Source organism: Macaca mulatta, chromosome 1 (genome assembly GCF_049350105.2).
Source record: "Macaca mulatta isolate MMU2019108-1 chromosome 1, T2T-MMU8v2.0, whole genome shotgun sequence".
In the NCBI taxonomy this organism is placed as follows: Eukaryota; Metazoa; Chordata; class Mammalia; order Primates; family Cercopithecidae; genus Macaca; species Macaca mulatta.
This window is the reverse complement of record NC_133406.1, coordinates 124136326-124141897: the sequence shown is the minus strand read 5'-3', so window position 1 is coordinate 124141897 and position 5572 is coordinate 124136326.

Sequence of the window (5572 nt, the reverse complement as noted above, 5' to 3'; positions counted from 1 at the left end):
TATGAAATGAACAAACTAGCATTTTGTTAAATCATCAAAACTTGTATTTTAATTCTCATATTCCTGTATCTTAAGAAACATCATCTTTGAAAAGGTGGCAAATGTAAAAAGTTTTTAAATTTAACCTTGGCTGGGCAGGGTGGCTCACGCCTGTAATCCCAGCACTTTGGGAGGCCTAAGTGGGCGGATCCTTTGAGGCCAGGAGTTGGAGACCAGCCTGGCCAACATGGTGAAATCCCGTCTCTACTAAAAATGCAAAAATTAGACAGGCATGGTGGTGTGCACCTGTAATCCCAGCTACTTGGGAGGCTGAGGCAGGAGAATCTCTTGTACCCGGGAGGCGGAGCTTGTAGTGAGCCGAGATGGCGCCACTGCACTCTAGCGTGGGAGACAGAGACTCTGTCTCAAAAAAAAAAAAAAAAAAAAAAGCAAAAAAACAAAACAAAACAAAAAAACCCATCTTAAGCAACTTTTAAAACAGCTACACAGTCACAGAATGCTAAAAAGTGAAAATTGACTGTAATATGTGTGTATGTATGTGGAGAGGGAGGAACTGACATGCGCCACACTCTGATTCCAGTATATTCTTTCCGTCTTTCCCAGGGGAGATTTGTGGGTTTTGGAGGAAGTAGGGCTACCCGCAGCTTCCTGCGTATTCCCAATTCTTGCCAGAAGAGGGCAGCAAGGGACCACATATGACAGGAGCCAGGTCCCACCTATTCTTGTCCTCGGTGCCCAGCAGGTGTCACCCTTCTCAGCCCATAACTTACACCTGGTCCCTCCAGAGCAGGGATCAGTGGATTTCAGCCCATGCTAAGTTGTTGAGCTTTCCTGCCGTTTTAGCCGAGATTTACATCTTTCTCCTTAAAGCCCAGATTTTAAAAGGGAGCCTATGAGAGGACCGTCCATCCTGGCTCCTGGAGCATTCAGCTCCATTCTGTTTCCTGGGACAGATTGCACAACTCAGAAAAGCCTGAGAATATTATTCCTTTATTCTGTTCTGTTTTTTGTTTTTGTTTTGTTTTGTTTTGTTTTGTTTTGTTTTTTAATTCTCCAAAAGACCTTTCCATCCGTCTTCACTCTTCCAGGCCCAAAACTAGATGTGTGGAGGAATGGTTGGTGTTCAGTCACCTCAGTTGACCTGCCTGCGTCTGCATCCCAGTTCTGGTGCTGAGGAGCTGCAAGCTGTTTGACCTTTCTGTGTCTCTAGATCCTTCTCTCCAAAATGGACATTGTGATGGCCAGAATTGTGTCGCCCACAATTCATAAGTTCAAGCTCCAACCCCCAGCACCTCAGAATGTGACTGTATTTAAAGAGGTGATTAAGTTAAAATGAGGACTTTAGCTGATTCAGTCTGATGGGTGTCCTTAAAGGAGAGGAGATTAAGCACACGGGGAAATGCCAGGGATGTGCACGCGCAGAGGGCAGCCACCCACAGACTAAGGAGAAAGGCCTCAGGAGAAAACAACCTGCCCACACCTGCTCTTGGATCACAAGCCTCCAGAACCGGGAGAAAATACATTTCTGTTATTTAAGTCACCTAGTCTGTGGGATTTTGTTATTTTCCTATGGCCCTAGGAAACTGTTACAGACATCATGAAAGAATATATACCTCGTAGTGTTAATGAGAGCAACAAATGGAATGATGGATGCAAAAAGCTCTTAGTTGAGTACCTGGCATGGGATAACTGCTGAACACACGTTTTCCTTTTAGATGCCTACCCCCTCATGCCATTTGCCCATCTCTGCCATTCCTGGTAACTATACCAGCCCATAGATAAATTCTTTGTAAAGAAAATATAAACCATCACAGGGGAAACATGAGAAAATTTCACTGCAAATTCTGTAAGCCCATTCTCCCCTTTGTCCCTCTTGCTAAAATATAGAAGGTATCTCCCTGAAGGGCCAATTTCTCCACATGTGACAGCTTGGATGCCTCCCAGCTCTTCAGTCTTTCCATTTATTTCCTGTAGTTTCCTCCACATCCTCCCGCAATGGCTGCCTCACTCTTTTCTCCCCTTTACTGTCCAGCTTCCTGAGTTACTATATGTGTGTCTCCACCTACTCGCCTCATTCACTCTTTTTTAAAAAAATTGTGAAATATATTTATATATGTGAGAAACTAACCTATTTAAAGAATAATAACAAAGCAAGCTGGGCGCGGTGGCTCACATTCGTAATCCCAGCACTTTGGGAGGCTGAGGCAGGGGTGGGGGCCACATGAGGCCAGGAGTGTGAGACCAGCCTGTCCAACATGGCAAAGCCCCATCTCTACCAAAAATACAAAAAATTAGCCAAGCGTGGTGGTGCACTCCTGTAGTCCCAGCTACTCGAGGAGGCTGAGGTGGGAGAATAGCTTGAACCTGGGAGGCGGAGGTTGCAGTGACCCGAGATTGTGCCACTGCACTCCAGCCTGGGCAGCAGAGTGAGACCCTGCCTCAAAATAATAATAATAATACCACCAATATACTGTACCTTGGTGAAAAATAGCACATTGTCAGTATATAGAATTCTCCTTGCTTCCCCTTCCTTCCTGTAGCCTCCTCCCTCCCAGACATATGTAATCATAGGTGTCCCAAATTTTATGTTAATCATTCTCATGCTTTTCTTTATAGTTCTACTTCCTACTATATTTAATTGAACTTAAGCTCCCAGCATTGTAAGATACATTATTATTTCAACTCTAAGAAAGAGACTCACAAAATGAATGGTTTGGTTACAAAATTTTGGTTACAAAATGAATCTCAATTTTGAAAAGTGTTTGAAATGTCAAAAAAAGAGACATGGCTTAGCATCAACAAAATATGATCTGCATGCATCCCAAATTGTGTTTTTAGTTTTGACTGTTTCATTTATCTAAAGGCTTTACACACAGGAAATCATACTGTATAAAGTCTTCTGTGATTGTTTCTCATGGCCACAGAGAAACAATCTTTTGAGATTGTTTTTTATGCTTTTGAGACTCCCATGTGTCTTCATGTAGCAGTCGTTTATTCCTTTTCACTGATAAATAATATTCCACTGTGGAAATCTGCTGCTACACTTTATATATTATTGTTACTGTAATTGGACATTTGCATTGTTTCTAGTTTTTGTGATTAGAATGATGTTTTTATGCTCATTCTTATACATCTTCAGATGCACACAAGTCTTTTAAGGGTATACACATAAGAATAAAATGTAGGTTTGCAGAATATATGAATGTTTAAATTTACTAAATATTGTCAAAATATTTCCAAAGTGATTACGCCAATCTAAATTCTCCATTTTAATATGGGTGGATTTTCAGCTACTTTCTCCATTATAATGGAGCACATTTTGCATCTTGTTTAAGGAATCCTTCTCTCTTTTCAGGTCACGGGAGTGCTCCTATATTGTTCTCTAGAATTTTATAGCTATGGCTTTTAGGAGATGTAACTGTTCCTTATTTTTCCTATTCTATCCCAATAATATTGGGGTAATCTCTTTGCTGGAAAGTTTGGTATAACTCTTGTAAAGAACTGGCTGGACCTTCAGTTTTATTTGCCAGGACATACTTTACTATTAATCTTTTTTGGGGGGTGGGGAGGCAGAGTCTCACTCTGTCGCCCAGGCTGGAGTGCAGTGGCATGATCTTGGCTCACTGCAATCTCCGCCTCCCAGGTTCAAGCAATTCTCCTGCCTCAGCCTCTTGAGTAGCAGTAGCTGGGATTACAGGTGCGCACCACCATGCCTGGCTAGTTTTTGTATTTTTAGTGAGATGAGGGTTCACCATGTTGGTCAGGCTGGTCTCGAACTCCTGAGCTTGCGATTCACCCACCTGTAATTACCCTCTCATGCCTGTAATCCCAACACTTTGGGAGGCTGAGGTAGGAGGATCACTTGACTCAGGAGTTGGAGACCAGCCTAGGCAACATAGTGTGACCTCATGTCTATATTAATAAAATACATAAATAATTAAATAAAATTTAAAAAGAGAAATTCTTACCCTTTCTTGTTTTCTAAGTATAGAAATTTTTAAATGTCCTTTTAGTGCAATTCCACAGGTTTTTTGTAATGTATTTTTTATTGTCTTTAAGTTCTACTTATTTTCTAGTTTCTACACTGATTTTAAGAAAATAGTTTCCAAACCTGTTGGGTTTCCTAGTTATATTTTTGTTATTGATTTCTCATTAAATTGCATTGTAATAACAAAAAGTGATCTGAATGACCCCAATCCCTTGATATTAATTGAGGCCAGCTTTTTAGCTTAGCACTTCTTCATTGCTCTATGTACATACAAAGAAGATATACAAGTTTCGATGTAATGTCTAATACATGTCAGTTAGATCATGCAGTGCTCAAACTTTCTATATTTTATAGATTTTTGGGGGGGACTGTATTTCCTAACATTTACTGAGAGAGTTGTTTTAAAATGTCTCATTATGATAATGGACTTTTCAATTTTTGTTTATAGTTTTGTCAAACTTGTGTTTAATGTACATTGAGATTATATTATTAGGGATATATGATTTAGAATTTTTATAAAGTTGAAGCTTTTTCACTATAAAGTGACCTTTTAAACTCTTGTAAGCATTTTGCCTAAATATTGATTTTTGTCAGTTATTAATACAATAATATCACTTTATTTTGGCTAGTAGTTTCCTGGTACATATTTTTCCATCCTTTAACTTTCTGTTTGTATATTTATGTTGTTGATAACCGCATTCTTTATAAATGGCTGATTTTTTAACAATTCCATCTGATGGTTGAGGTCTTTTGACTCTATGTTTAGTCCTTTTATATTTATTCTAATTGACAATACATAAGGATTCATTTCTATTCTCTTATTATTTACTTTCTATTTGACCTATTTCATAAATCCTCTGCCCCCCACTTTTCACCTTTTTAATATTAAGAGGTTTGTTTCTTCTTTTTAAATTTATTTTTCTTCTTATTGGCTTGGAAAGTCCATACTCTATCTCTGTCCTTTTAATGGTTACCAAGACTATTTACACATACAGACTAAATTGTGTAGATTAAAGTCTAAAGCTAATCAATACCTTCATTTTCCTTTATGACAAGGACTTGAAGACTTTGGCTGCTATCACTCTCCCTACCACATTGTCTGCTGTTGTCATCTGGATTTTGATTCTAGCCTATTTGCCATACTCCTACACACATACACATAAATAAAATAGATATTTTATTACATTATTTAATATTTCTTATTTTATGCACATATTAGCCACTATGTTTACTCGCTACTCTTTCTTGCATCTTGGATTTTCTATTAGGGATCATTTTCCTTCTGCCTGGAGTAGATGCTCTAGCATTTTCTATAATGAGAGTATACAAGAGTAAACAATTTTTATTTGTTTGAAACTGTTCTTATTCACCTTTATTCTTGAAAGGTAATTTCAATTTTATGTTGAAAAACAAATTTTTTCAGCATATTAAAATTTTTTTTCACTGTCTTCTGGCTTCTATTATTGCTTTTTACAAGTCAGTCATTAGACTATTTGTTGTTTCTTTGTAGAGTATCTGCGTTATTCCATCTAGGCTCTTTTAATACTCTTTCTCTCTCTGTCTCTGTATCTCTTTCTCTTTTTC